Raw genomic sequence first — 15,858 nt, 5'->3', positions numbered from 1 at the left:
GTAACCAACCGTCCTTTCCCCTTTCAACCCATGGCTGTATCTCCGAGAGCAGCTGTCTGGTCCAGTTCGGTGACTCCGCCCATTTTGTCTTGTTACCTTGCCATTAGTCTGGAATACGCCCCCTTCCTCACCAGTTCCCCTCGGATCTCAATATGTTGGCAAGCTAGCAATTCTATCAGCGGAAGAGCCGCAACCACCAGCACTGCGTCTGTGGATATCGTTCTGTAACTACTGCAAACACGCTGTGGCAGCCTTCTCTAAACATTGTCCAGGCTGGCTCGCGCACGCTGCACCGCCATCCGGCGCGACCACTCCGACACCGAGTACAAAATGACAGAGTGCACCACGTGCGCCTATTGTCTCCTCTTAAAGTATCTTGGGCCGAGTGTGTTGGTAACGATACCGGACAGTGTCCTGACTACCATCTCTGCCGCGCTCATCACCTGCAGGATATAGGGCTGAAAAGACCTCCTCTGGTCGAGCCAGACCCCTAGATATTTCACAACAGGGGAGGGGAAGATCTTTTTGCCGTCCAGAACAAAGAAAAATCTCCCTGAGTCTCATCCTCCGCGCCATTACCATGGCTGAAGTCTTCTCGACTGCCATCTGCAGCCCTTTATCTGCCATCCGTGTCCGGACCATCGCAAATGCCTTATTCCCAGCTGAAACAGTTTCCTCTTCCGTGCTTCTGACGACCACCAATACCAGATAATCCGCGAAGGCGCCCGGACGAACTCCCGGTTGATAATCAAGCCCTAGGATCCCGGTCGTACGAGATGTTCCACAACAAGGGCCCTAGGACTGAACCCTGTGGAACTCTTCTGGTCATTTTAATCTCATGGTCACCGTCCTCACAGGAACCTACCAGCACCAAATCTGAGAGATACTCCTGAACCACTCTTCTCAGGTAGGGGCGGATGTCCCTCCTCTTCAATTCCTCAAGCACCACCGACCATTGCAATCTGTTAAATGCGTTCTTCACCATCAATAAGCAATACCGCAGGTATCATCATCCGATGTCTACTGCAGCATTATCGACTGTTGTCATCAGACTGTGTATGGCATTCACCGCAGAAAATCCAGATCTAAAACCAAGCTGATGATGGCTGCATCTCATTTTCTCTAGCAGTTCCCCCTGAAACCTACCGATAATATTTGTGTTGGATTTACCTCCACTGAGGCTCTGAGAACTTCCTGAGGGATACCATCAGATCCCGGGCTCTTATCTAGACCACACCTAGCAGAAGCGACCTTAGATCCTCCAAACTGAAGAAGGGAATATCATCCGTCGCAATTTCATCTCTAGCCACAAGAGGACCATCGGAAACAACTGGTTTATCACGTTACGAAAATTTCCGGATTCAAGACAGGAAGCCTCTTTCCAAACTTCTTGAAGACTATCTTGTAGGTTGTACCCCATACGTTCTCTTGAAGTTTTTGGCACAGCCTCTCCCAGTTGTTGCAGTTGTTTATCACTTTAACTTCCTTCCTGCTTCAAGGCTTTCCTAGCCACAAGGTGAGCTACGCGCAACCTCTTCCTCATATACCCGTCTCGTATACATCGCTAAAATTTCCGCCTTGCCGTCATACACAGACTGCAATTTAATCTGCTGAGACCACCAGTAGACTCGACTATGATGGCCTCAGCGGCCATCATATCCTCCGCACTAGCATTGTCAGGAGCTCCGGCGTCACGTTGACCTCATCCCCAAGTCTTTCCTAACTTCACCTTAATGTTGGCCAAAGACTCTCGTGTCGCAATAGGCCGCGGATTATGAGACGGCACCCTAATGACACCACCAATCATCTCGATCAGTATGGCTGCATGGATACTAAGTGTAACATCATCAACTACTCCGTACTCAGTGACCCTATGCCGATAGCGCTCCTCTATAAACGTTAAGTCAATGAATGAGATGCTATTCCCCCGGCTGAAAGTAAGTTGACCCTCTCCGTTCAATTCCACAAACCCGAGGCTCGTCATCAATTCGACCAGAGCCGTGTCTTGTCTTGTCATTACAGGGCCTCCAAAGAGGACATGCTTGACGTTAAAATCGCCAGCTACCAACACAAAACGATTTTGTCATCGCCTCAGGGTCCTCTCAAGGTCATCGATATTCGCAAGGTAGGTGGCGTAATCCTAGTTCGGGGAAAAGTAGCAGCTACCTCAACCACGTTTGTCTACTCCACTTTACCTGTTCGTAACTTTGAATAGGATAGCGGGCACTCACATCCGTGATAGCCGCACCCCGTCGCTGGTCCAAGTAACAATCATTTCTTCGACAAAAACCGACTGCCGGCTCCGCAACAATAATGAAATCCACCGTATGAGCGCAGGCAACTGCGTCTACCTCGTCGTGAACCACAGGGCTCCTCGATGCGTTTATCTGAAAGATCTTCATGTCTTCGTGGAAGCCCTAGAGCTACCCCTACCGAATGAGTGTCCCTGTATCTTGCAATCAGTACACATAGCCTCCCGACCGTAATCCTTCTTCTGGTGTCCCTCTTCTCCAGAAATTAAAGCACAATTTACTCCTGCCAGGACCCGTACAAGTAGTAGTGATAACTACATAAGAACTTATTTGAATTTGTTCATTTGTTAATTTAGTAATCAATTTGGGAGAATTTATACGAAAATAATTTTTATTTTATTATACTTTTTTAAAAATATTTTCTTATTGGAATTCAAAAAATACAGAGACGCTTACATGACTGGGTTTTTAATTGAAGAAATTTTTAATCGAAGATTTTATTTAGATCGGTTAAAATTTGTAATTCAACAGATGACTCCTTACTCTAGTTGTAATGTATTCCACGAAAAAGTTTGTTTAACTCTCATTACACAATTGTAAGCGGTTGACTTCGAAAGAAAGAATTTGTAAGAAAGTCTGCCTGTTGTTATCAGTAGAGTAGAGTAGAGATTTTTGTTTTTTCTTTCAAAACTTTCATTTAACATATAGTACGGTTTAATTCTCGTCTTGTCATAACTGTGAAATAATAACTAAATTTTTTTTTCATAATGCACAAAATTATATGTTTTTAATTAGGTGATTTTTGTGTTTCACAGCTGATAAAACCCTGGTTTAAGATAAATACATTAACTATATCTTTTACTAGTAAAAACGACGATGATTACAGGTTTTTAGGATCTCATCTCTCCCAATCCTTAGAGTACAAAATTTGTAAAATCTAGTAAGGATTAATGCAGATCTTACGTAAGCAAATTAGCCCAATTTAAATACAAAAAAAAAACAAAGGGTTCAAAACAAATGAAAATCAACTTAAAAGCTAATCATTTATTAAATGAAAATCAGATATTCACTTCACTGTTAAAATATTTCTAATTTTAGTTCGAGTCCATTCTGCTTAGCAGAATGGTACGGAATCTTCACGCGATCGATCTTGAAACTAAATCGATCGATTATGAATTAACAAGTATTTTGTGATATAGGCTGTACTGTGGTCGTACAGGTCATTGAAACTGCTTCTTCAAAGGTGGGTTCGGACTGATTCACCTGTGTGTGAGCGGTACGACACTCAGTGATCATACTCGTGAATACGAGTGAACTGTGATCATACACGTATTATAAATTGTTTCCCCCGTGTGAATATAGCGTCGATACGGCAGGTTTAAACATTTTTAGTGCTGATATAGTGGAGTAACTAAAACGCCTTCCTATTGATATTTAATTTGAATTGTATAATGTCTGATGTTGCCTTCTATAAAATTGTGCTGTACGTTACGAATTAACAAACCGGTACAAAACATTTGTGTAGGATCGTTATTTAAACCTTACACCTAATTATCCGAAGGGCGGCAGAATGGAATTGAAATATTTGTATAAAAATTAATTAGTAAATGTGTATTTTAACTTACAATAAATTCTAATACTTATTTTACTGGATAATTTGGTCTTTGTTTCATTTAATAAAATCCTTTACGGAACTATAAGGTTATTTATAGAAAATTCATCTATTTTGTAATGAAATTCGAAACGTTTTCGAGAATTATAAAACGGAAAAAATTACTGATATTTCCGAAGCTCTTGGCTTTAAATATAATCTTGAATTATAAAATAAAATCGCCTAATTAATCCGATTTAGAGCATTCAGTTAAAAATAATTACTTCATTTAGGTTAAAATTATATTAAACGAAATGTTTATCCTAAGAACGATTTAAAAAAATTAAATACCAAATAGAAGTTTTATCTTTTATTAACTGGTTGATTTTATATCGATTTGTAATAAAATCACTAATACACAGCAAAAGTGGATGTTAACAATGGCATTATGTCTTCTCTGTACGACACGTTACAGTGATTAATTGTGCGTATTAACAGGCCAGTGTAAGAAGTAGAATAAATATTTCTGTTCTGCGGAGCTAGAACTTGTTTCATAAAAAACTATTATTTTTTTCTTTTAACAAAAATTAATTATGCAATCCTATGGACGTCTCGATACAACCGTATTCATTATGTTATTTCTCTCTCTCTCTCTCTCTCTCTGCGTGAACTGACTAGTGCTGCGCGGCTTGTTTCAGCTGAACGGGAGAACTAAATTGCATCAGTTAGCGCCTGCGCAAACCGTTTACCTATCGGCCAGCGTGTGTATTCTACACCTCTTTCATAAAGGGGTAGTACAGTGCCGGTTCACCCTTCGATGCGTACGTTAAGGGTAGAAATATAAAGTTATATCATTTTCAACGTTATTTATACCTTAAATAAACGTTTCAGTCAACTGTTGTTCCAATATTCATATTATTATTAATGGTGAGTAACAGCTCAGTTTTATAAATTTAAGGGTAAACTATAATCTTTTTAAAAAGCATTTTTGGAAGGAGAATCAAAATTAGATTTTTTACTCGTAGAAAAATGTTTAGTTTTCAGATATTTCTGTTAAGTATTTTTGTTGAACAAAAATGTTCAACGAAAAAAAATATATATCATTATCTTCATTAGTAATTATTAAGAAGAATTAGATTTTTAAATTCGGTTTTTTAATGATATCAGTCGATCACCCAGTTAACAGCTTACACTAAATAAAGTAAAACCAGGAATTACTTTGTTTTATTTTTATTTTTAACCGAAAGAAGGCCACAAACAATTAACCATGTAATCACTTTAATTTCTATTAAATTTTATTAATGCTATAATATTGTGGTTACACTATACAACAGAAAAAAGGACTGGTAACGTGATATTTAAATTTTTCAGTAGTTATTTCATTATTTATATAGTTTTAGAATTAAACTTTGAAACTTATCTGTTGTTTTTCCCTTAAAATTTGAGATATTAAAAGTTGAAGAATTTTTTATTAAGTCATTAAATTTTATTTAAAGTTAATACATTTTTTTCTAAAATTTACATAACTACCTTAACTTACGTAATTAAGTTTAAAAGATATAAAAATAAAAATAAAAATCTGCCTTTTCTAATAGACTTATATATTTCGAGATTAATGCGAAATAGTAAGCATAAGTTGTTTGGTTAGAATTATATTTATGCAAATAAAAAAAAACCAAACACCATATTATTAAACATTATTTGTGTTATGTATTATAACACTTCTGGAATGTAGCCAGCAGGTATTTGGATAGTGATATTTAAATAAATTACTTCTTTTTTAATCATGAATTAAGCCTAACACAAAGATGATTTAATCGATATAATATTCTTACTTGCTATTTACTGTGGTTAACCGACTACTTGATAAAATAAAATTTCATTAAATATTGGCAAATATTTTTGGTTTTAATTTTTAACATGTAATTATAGTTGTGTTTGTTGTAAAGGTCGACAAGAAAAATAATTCTAAGTTTTGCTACAAATTGTTGTTACTACAGGTACAACTTCTAACGTAAGCTGCAATTTATATGCTGGTTGTGTTGTACTCCTTTTTTCATATTTACATAAAGATGTTGTTTACTGTCACGTAAAAAAATAAACTTCGTAATTAGTCTGTTGTCAACACATCGACTAATTATGATAATTAATAAAGTTTTTAAAAACATGTGCGTATAATTCCTATGCGATAATGAATACCTGTTTTATATTTATTTTTAATGTTGTAATTTATTTAAAATTTGCATGTTAACTGCAACGAACATAATAATTTTAGATGATCAAATAGGGTTTGAAAGTTTCTACAAAAAATAGTATAACATGCCAAAAAATAATGCGGATCACTCAGGATAAATAGCCCACCGAAATGCAGACAACATTCAACAATATAAGAGATATTTTCTCTTTTCACTATAGAGTCTAGCTGTATAGTGAATATCATTACTCTCAGTGAAAGCAACGCGGAGACTAATGCTTAGCATTAAAGTACATTAGTTATAAAGAAAATTTGGCTAATATATGTATATTACAATACAAATATATATATATATATTTGCATCAAAACTCCTCGTCGCGGTTTCGCCTGTGCTGTATGGTTACTTGCGTTTCCTGTCGCGGTCAATTTTTTTTTATTTTATGTTTTTTAGTCGTAACCGCCGATTGGTTCAGCCAGTCACCTCGCAGGTACAGTAATAATGGCTGTGCTGGTTGAGCCTCAGGGCTAAACACCGTCGCATCCCTTAAAAAATTGAAATTCAAAGAAACCCGAAAATGGTTTTTAGATATTTATCTGAAGAGTATTTAAAAGCCCCACTCTATTGAGTATCTCGTTTAGTATAGTCGGAAATGAGAATAATTTGTAATCATTGTTCAATATTTTCTGAGGTATCATTCAAATTGAATGTGCGAAAGGAAGAACTTTCTTCTATTATATATTATAGTACTAATTAAAAGAATTTCAAGCAGTAAATAAAATAGATTTATCTCTTAAATTAATCTATTTAACATCGCATTTTAAATTGTGTCTTTCACATAATACGAGTATATCTACGTTATACTGAAGATTGCATTGTGCGGTATAGGGAAAACCGTGACAAATAATTCGTTACCCCTTACCATGTTTAACTTCATTGAATTTAATATATATAAGCTAAAAGATTAAGAAAATATTTGTTTTTAAGAAAGCGCATAAGTTATTTAATAAAATTTTTACGTCGTCAACTTTCTCGGACATAAAAAAAATACAATGAAACGTCTCCCTTACCCTTAAATTCAGTTTGAAATAAAATTAAAGCTATTAACCAAGGATATAAAGAAATATGAAGTTTCTTTAACGTACTTTTACAATCATTATAAAAAATTCAACTAAAAAAACTAACCCTAAAAAATGTTTTACCAAAAAATATAAATAGCTTGTTTATCGCATGAATAAAATAACTCTATATTTTGTTCATAAAGATCAGAGAAAATGAATTTCTTTGCGTCTCGAATAACAGATGGAATATTATTAAATTGATTCCAAAAAAGAAGGTTCTTATTCTTTAAGTACGTATTAATTTTTAAAATATATTTTAAGCCATACTCTTTACTCATCGATCTTAAATTATTTGTAAAGGAAATTCCTCTGATATTCCGTTATACATTTTTTCAACATAATTTAAGAGGACGATTTTTTTAACGAAAAATAAATCGTTTGTATATGAAGATACTTTGATTTCTTTTGTCCATTATTGATTATTATTTTCGTTCTGATGTTCAGAATATTAGTCACAAAAGTTAAAGAAAGTTAGTTGACAAACTTAGGGAAAAAAGGAATTCCCTCATTCCACATCGTCTACAAATTTCTTTTCTTCGTTTCATTGCCTCCCTTTTCTTATTTTTACTGGCCTTTACATTTCTTGCAAACAGGCTTATTTTCATTCAACCGTAATGGTTTTTTTTTTGGATTAATTACATTAAATAAAAGTAAAAACTATAGATTAAAATAAATTTAAAATGATAAAACTGACTTAACCCGAACATAAATTACACCTTTTTTAAAAATCTTTAAATTTCGACATTTTGATTTCAATGGTTGTGAATGGAATTTTTGGCAGGTTGTTTTTTTTACGTTTCAGTTATTTAATTTTTTTTACCATTAAAATTTAAAGAGTTCTAGAAAATTATTATTTTTTACTTTTTTGGGGGACTTTTTAAGAGATGTAATATTTTTAAATAAGTTTGCTTAATAAATATTTAAAAAGATTAAGTAAATTTTGTAAGTAAAATTTACATTTAACAGATAAAAAATTTACAAAACAAAAGCGAATCGTAATAAGAAATTATTCGTCAACAGAAAAGTAATAGAGGTGAATTATTCCGGAACAGTTTCTGTCATATACAGTTTTTGAGAAACTTCTCAGTTTTTGAGAATCTTACATTGTAAGATTTTACAAACTGCACTATTCTTGGATCGGTTAGAAAAATTAAATTGCTGGAATTTTGGATCACAGTTTATTGAATGAAATAATCTTCAAAATCGTATTTTGTTTTATGTATAATTTAAAACTTACGAGTTTTACATAGAAATTTGTAGAATTAACTCTTTAAATAGATGGTAGACCTATAAAGCTATGAAAGCAGAAACTTTACTTCTCAAAATTTACATTTCTTGTATGCACTGCGTACGTGTCAAATTACATAGTCTCTTTACATAGTCAAATTACACGGTTGAGCATCAGCATGCCACTTCCGAAATGCGACTGAATTGAGTCGTTTTTTTATTTAGACATATCTGGTAAAGTTAGAAACTGAATGGTCCCATTCTTCTACTTAACTAGGACGTAAAATATTAAATAGAATAAAAATTTAGTTGCCATAAAAATAGAAAAGCATAGCATTAAAATGAAAAAAAAGAAAATTAAGTAATTATTATTAAAAAAAAGAAAAAAATGAAAAAAGTGACGTTGAAATAAGGCGAGAAATGAAGGAAAAATACAGGCGATATTCAGCTCTGTAAGTGACAACCTCACTTTTTTCACCGTTGATGTAAACATCATCTTTCTGAAAGGAAGCATTTTTCGCTAGTGCCACTATTAACTCAAATGCTTTGCATCTTTAAGTCATAAATGATAGTTTACGTACTACCAAAAGAAAGATTTTGCAAAAAACAAATTAAAACGTATCCTTTCCGTGATAAACGCTTGGTTATTTACAACGCCTCCAGTCGGTAATTATGGTTATTAAAATTCTATTTTTTATAGAAGGGGTGATTTCATTTGTAAAGATTTTTGACCTTTCAAAAATTTAAAACATAATAAATTTATAGGCCTAATGAGTAATTTATACGATTTAAAAATTTTATGTAATGAAATCAATTTATTATTTTTTTTTAGCAATAATACATTAATATTCGCATTTTTAACAAATAGGTTTTTAACTTTAATTTAAAACAGTGAAAAAAAATTCTCTTAAATTATATATATCACTTTTATAGAAAAATGGTTTTTAAATGAGATTTTCTACCTTACTGCGTGTTCCAGTGAAATATCTAATCGCGTACCGTGTGCTTTAAATACCTATTCACAGGCTTTCTGTTCCTGGAGAAGATTGACCAACTGATGGGATTTAAAACCGGATATTCCATCTCAGGCCCGCGGTCGAGATCAGATTACGAATCAACAAAAGTTTTCTCACTTTCTTTCGAGAAAGTAAATAAAAGTAACCAGCTGACTACATGAATTTGAAAGCCCTCCCGCGACTTGAGACGACGGTGTAACCCTGACTGACCGAGCCTTTTTATGCTTATTGCTTTTGATTTTTCTTCTTTTCACATTTATTATTTTTCAGTAGAAGTCTCAGTTCATCAAAATGTGTTTTTATAAAATCTAATTACAAATAACACTTTGTGTTATTGAAATATAAAAACCGTAGACTATGTAAGATGACTATCTCAGTCACTGTTGTCTTAATATTTAAAATTACATTTTTTGATTCGATTTCATTTATGAAAACGAGCTGATGAGACAGTGGTCTCTTTCAAAGTAAAAACATAGAGATAAAACTACAAGTAAGTATACAAAAACTAATCTTATTAATACTCATGTGTATTTACAGAAAGATAGATAAATGTATTTAATAATAGTCTAAAATTATTTGAATATTTCTGCATTTATTAGCTTATTCGTTTGGTTTAATAACGATATGTTAATGAATAAGTTCTGATAATATATATTGCATAGCATTTTGAAAAATAATTATGTTTTTTTAATTAATGAAAAAATAATCGACGGGAAAAACCACTGATTATAAAAAAATTATAAGTACGTATTGCTGAATATCAATTTTAAAGTAAAATTTGTAATACAAATTTATTATTATACTATTAAAATTCCACTTCCTACGAAGATTACTGTTTTAATAATAGATCAGTTATCTTTGGTGCATTTGATTCTTTCAAAATCTGTAATTTACTTTTTTAGATAATAAAAAGTATATAAGTAATAGTTAAGAACAGGGAAAATATATTTCTTGAAATAAGAATGAGGAAATTATCGATTGCAAATCGATTCGAAGAAAGAATTAAGATATTATTTTCTGATGCAAGAAACTGTGTTTAATAGAATTAACTGGTTCATCAGTTAAAAAGGTAAACAACAATAAACAACCTTGTAATTGACGGTAACATTAAATTCACTGTTGGTTAACAAAAAATAAATTTGTTTTCTGCAGTGAAACTCTTATACAGAATATAACAATAAACTCTGAACAATCTTAATAATAACTACATTTAAGTTAAACTAATTGAAAACATTTAAAAAAAAGTAAAAATACATTTAAAAACACCGCAGGAAAGCTTGTTTAAGTGTTTTAATTAAATAGGAAAAATTAATTTCCTAATATTTACCTTAATATACGGTGAAAATTTCACGTAAAACTCTACTTTTAAAAGCGGTACTGAAGAAATAAATTAAACAATTTCGTTATATTTAATTTTTTTTATGAATCTTATTTTACTTTGTAGATTCTGATACTTAACAAGTTTTTTAAAAAAATAACGTTGTGAAATGAAAAACTAATATAGGTACAGTGTTGTGCAGTTGATGGTTAGCTCCAAGGCTACTACTAGTACAATCTGTTAATTCTAATACGGACTGGGATCGTTCCAAGGTGAACCAAGCATCTAACTAATTTGATGCTGCTTGGCTTGATCTTTTGCTCATGAAGGATTGACAATCCTTGGTGAGCTGTGTCACGTTAAGGTCTCCTGCCAAACTTCGAATCCGTCATATCGAATTTTTCTGAATGCGATCGACTTTGCTATTGATTTTGATTAATATGCGTTATTGATTACATTCACAATAGTTTTATATTTTGTGATTTTGTTCGTACGTTTTACAACTATATGCGAGTTTAAAATTGTTGTTATTAAGATAATAATTATTATTATACTTTCTGCTAAGAACACTATGATTTCTACGTTGAGTACTGTTTATTCTTCTTAGCTTCATTCTTTTATTATACGTTGACGCGTTTCGGAATAACTCTATTGTCAAAACTTATTGTACTAGTTTTGACAATAAGTTTTATGTACAATAGGTTTTGATAAAGGAGTTATTCCGAAACGCGTCAACATATAATAAAAGAATGAAGCTGGGAAAGGTAAACAGTACTCAACATAGATATGTGAGTTTTGTGCCATAAACTAAAAAAAAATATTGTTGAATTTGGTGTTTCGTGACTGTTATTATTTAATTATATAATAAAGCGCTTCATAAAACTAATACGAGGAATGCACATTCTTTGCATCTGACCCATAAATGATTCATCTCTGAAAGTGCTTGTATATAAAAGCATTAGTAATAGAAAAATTCAGCGGCAGTAGTTCACACTATTCACAGATACATGTGTATATATATATATATATATATATATTTTTTTTTTACTTCACGCTCACATGTGAACACATACACAGATACAGATATCCACGCAAACTTAAACAGTGTACCCAGGTAAAGTGAGACTTCACGTCAACAATCCCTATCTTCATCAAGAACAAGCTTTTTAGACAGCGATTCATTTTGAATCAACCCAAGAAGATAGCGTTTCAGGGGCCACAATCAAGCACATATAACATATTGAACATAGGGAAACTATTCACAGATAGACATACGCAATCACACAAACACACACTCTCTCTCTCCCGCTGTATGTATATATAACAAGAGAGAGAGAGGGAGTTTTTATATATATAAAAACATAGAGATAAAACCACAAGTAAGTATACAAAAACTAATCTTATTAATACTCATGTGTATTTACAGAAAGATAGATAAATGTATTTAATAATAGTCTAAAATTGTTTGAATATTTCTGCATTTAATATTTAATTAATTGCATTTATTTAATTAATATTCTGCCGTATATTAATTAAAGGAGGCAGATAACAATCCGAACTGTACGCTTGAAATAAAAGTGTGAAACCTGGCTTATCACGAGTATTTATTTTTAAGTAAGGACTGCTTTCTGATAGAGATTTAAACTTCGTCATATTGATTAAAACGGCGGACTTCTGAATTCGGGATCTAGAGTACAGTACGCCTAAGATAAGCGTTGTAGAAAATTAATATTTAAATAAAACTGTATAATTTTTCTAATTTACACATGCTACTTTAATTCTGTAAAAAATTCTCGTTAAAAAACTAATAACTGTGAACCGGAGATTAGCTATGACAATTCAGAAGTTGAATTAATGTCGATCGGAGCGCAGCAAAAGTCCTCTGTTACCACGTTGTTTCTTGGGAAACTTTGATATTTTTGAATCGATGCACCATGTTTCCCTTCTTAAGAAATGAAGAAGTATCATTTTAGACGTGTACAGAAGGAAACAAATATCTATTATTGATAATTATGTTAAATACAAAATCAGTGGTTGATTGTAAAGAATTTTGAATTTCATTTTTTCCCGCCCGCTATAAAATTCGTAGATTTTTTTAGATGTATTTGTCAGGTAAATTATAATCCGCTTGGCAAAATTTAACTTTCTGAGAGCAATATGTAATTTCCAGTAAGTATATATATATTTTTTTATTGTTCACACACACACACACACACACACACACACTTCACTTCACTTAAACATGATATTTAAGAGAAAATAGTGATCGCATGATTTAGACTTGAATATATTTCTGTATATGAAATAATGAAGAATATCTATAAAGATTGAAGGAAAACAAGTAGAGAAAATAAATAAATAAAAATTTGTTTTTAAACATTTTATCGTAAGCTCACAAATGAATGTAAATAAAATGATTATTTGTATTATTTATTAATAGTCCGATTAATTTTGACAATAACAAGAAGTTTTTATTGAGTAAATTATGTTACTGAACTATTTTTAGTATTGCTACTATAATTATATTATACATTCCTTTATTTACATTACAAGTTGCTAGACTGAGTTCTTGTTTATGACCTTGGCCGAGACCTTCAAAGGTATAATCTGGAATAACATGTACAGTGTAACCTAAATATGAACCTTTTCATTAGTTCGTTGTTACTCAAAACGAATTTAGGAGTGAGGTAGCATTTTCCTCCGTCGATCATATTAAGAGCATTGAGTCCTCGCTCACTTCTTTACAAGATATTCACAGGTTTTTCTTCAGACCGGTTACAAACAAATTCATCTTGGAGAAAGAATACGAAAAAACCATGGAATAATTGTGTCTTAAATTTATATATATATGTATATATATATATATATATATATATATATAAAACATTTTATTCACTATTTATATAGTGAATAAAATTATATATTAGGATTAGTGGATAAAATTATGCTTGAATTGGGGTTTTTTCTTTCTTTTGACATTGATCAATTTGTTGGAGAACCCCTGAATTCATTCTGATTCATGCAGTTCTTACGTCAGGGGAGTAGAATTTTTGTAAACCAAATAAATTTTAACTTAAAAGAATTGAGCTTTCTACTGTACTTTTTCAAGCTGATGACTAGAAGTGATTTAAATTTATTAGTTATTTAAGGCTATTTCACAATATGAAAATGTATTAATGGAAGATGATATTTGAACCTAGAACATCATTCTGCCCATTGGCAGGTCCCTGACACCACTGACGCCTCCAGTTCTTTTTGTCCCAGGCCAGCTGTTTGGTATTGTAATTTCCATTCTTGATGTCATCTATCATCTTCAGTTTTCTTCTTCCTTTTTTCTTTACCCCAATCACACTTAATCCACACTCATACTTCCATAGCTTCAATCTTATCCTAATCTTTCTGTTATCTAAAGTTCATGCTTTACATCTATATAAAAGCGCACTCCACATCTTACACTTAACAAGCCTTTTCCTTAAATCCAAGTCTATTTTGCTACAAAGCAGTTTCTTCTTATTAAAATACTCCTTGCCATGGTTATTCTGTAATCTGCAAATCTTAACAGGAACAATATTCTGACCTCCTATACTTACTCCTTCCCCATTCCATTCTGTATTCTTAAATATGTTTTCTAAGTAAAGGTTAAAAAGAGTGGGAGACAAACAGCATCCTTGCCTTACTCCTCCACCCAACATTATTCAATCTGTAAGGTTGTTATTTACTTTTTTAGCTGCTTCTTGTTTTAAATACAATTGTTTGATGAGCCTTCTTTCTTTCCAATCTACTCTTTTTTCTTTTAGAATTTCCATGCGCTTGTCTCATTTAACCCTATCAAAGGCTTTCTCCATTTCTATAAACCAATAACTAATTCCTTTCCCCCTTTCCCTATATCTTTTACCAATCATCCTGACTAATACTATAGTATCCCTAATTCTTTTCCCCTTCTGAAACAAATTGTTCTTTCCCATTGATCTCTTCCATTATTTTTCAGATTATTTAGTTTAGTACTCAGCAATATTTTTGCAGCATGTGAAATCACTTTCATTTTGTGCTCTTCACATTTTTTCATGCCCTCTTTCTTTGATAAGAGAATCATAACAGTCTTCATAAAGTCCTCCATCCATACTCCACTATTTTATATTTTGTTACACATGATTATTTTATCTTAACCTTCCTCTTTCAGACATTAAAGAATTCTAGGTGGTTCATCAATACCCAGTGACTTTCTGTTTTTAAATTCCTTTAATGCTTGTCTTACTTCTAATCTTAATATTGGTGGCTCCTTATCAAGCTCTTCTATATCATTCTCTAATTCTATTATCAAGTCCTTTGGTTTTACAACTACCGTATAGGTTCTTCATATATATTCTTTCTTTCTATTTTCACTTCTTCTTTTTAGATACTTCCTTATCATCTTTTTTTCAGTTTCTCTCATTTTACCTTTGCCAATCCCTTAATTCCCTGTAATCATTTTTACTTTCTTATACATCAGGTCATATTGACTTTTTATTTCTAGATCTTCAATATCCTCACATTCTTTCCTCAACCAACTTTCTTTTACATTCAGTACGTATTATTTTTAATTTATTTTTACAGGAATTACAGCAATAATCCATCATACATGCCAGAGTGTATCCACTCTGGCATGTATACTTGAACTGCAACTAGATCATTTAGCGTCATTGCTGTTCTTAACACTATAATTCTATCATCTACTTAAATAACTTTCTGTACTCTTCTTGCTATTCTATTCCTCACTGTAATTTCTACTCCAGTTTTTCCTTCCTAATGCCAGAATATTATACGGTAACTTCACCACTCCTCATTTCTCCTTTTCCTTTCATTCTAATCTTGTTCAGATCCATTATATCGATTTTATTTAACTTTATTTCCCTTTTCAGGTTCTCCAATTTGCCTACTTGTAACAATCAATGTCTTCACATTTCACGTCCCTATTCTAGTCCTATTTCACGTCCCTAGTCTTTTTTGTTACTTATTTTGATACTTTTCTAGTTGCTTCCCCTGGAGATTCGAGTGGGAAGTTTTGTTCTCCAGAACATTGAACAAAAGAAGATATTATCATATTATTAGATTATAAGATAAGATATTATCATAAAGAAGATATTAATATAGGAATATTATTA

The 15,858-nt window shown here is 32.1% G+C and overlaps 1 protein-coding gene across 2 annotated transcripts in view; it reads left to right on the top strand.

Moving 5' to 3' along the window:
• The window catches only part of LOC142331198 (Y+L amino acid transporter 2), a 256,055-nt gene that overhangs the window by 17,577 nt on the left and 222,620 nt on the right, over positions 1-15,858 (top strand). The window contains exon 1 of one of the 2 annotated variants that reach the window (XM_075376937.1): positions 4,573-4,770. The exons of the other annotated variant lie outside the window; for it this stretch is intronic. The gene's annotated coding sequence lies outside the window, so the exon portion shown is untranslated. Of the gene's footprint in view, positions 1-4,572; positions 4,771-15,858 lie in introns of those variants that run through there. 2 annotated transcript variants of the gene reach the window in all.

Source organism: Lycorma delicatula, chromosome 1 (assembly GCF_047948215.1).
Source record: "Lycorma delicatula isolate Av1 chromosome 1, ASM4794821v1, whole genome shotgun sequence".
NCBI classification, from domain to species: Eukaryota; Metazoa; Arthropoda; class Insecta; order Hemiptera; family Fulgoridae; genus Lycorma; species Lycorma delicatula.
This window is presented reverse-complemented; position numbering and strand designations above follow the sequence as displayed.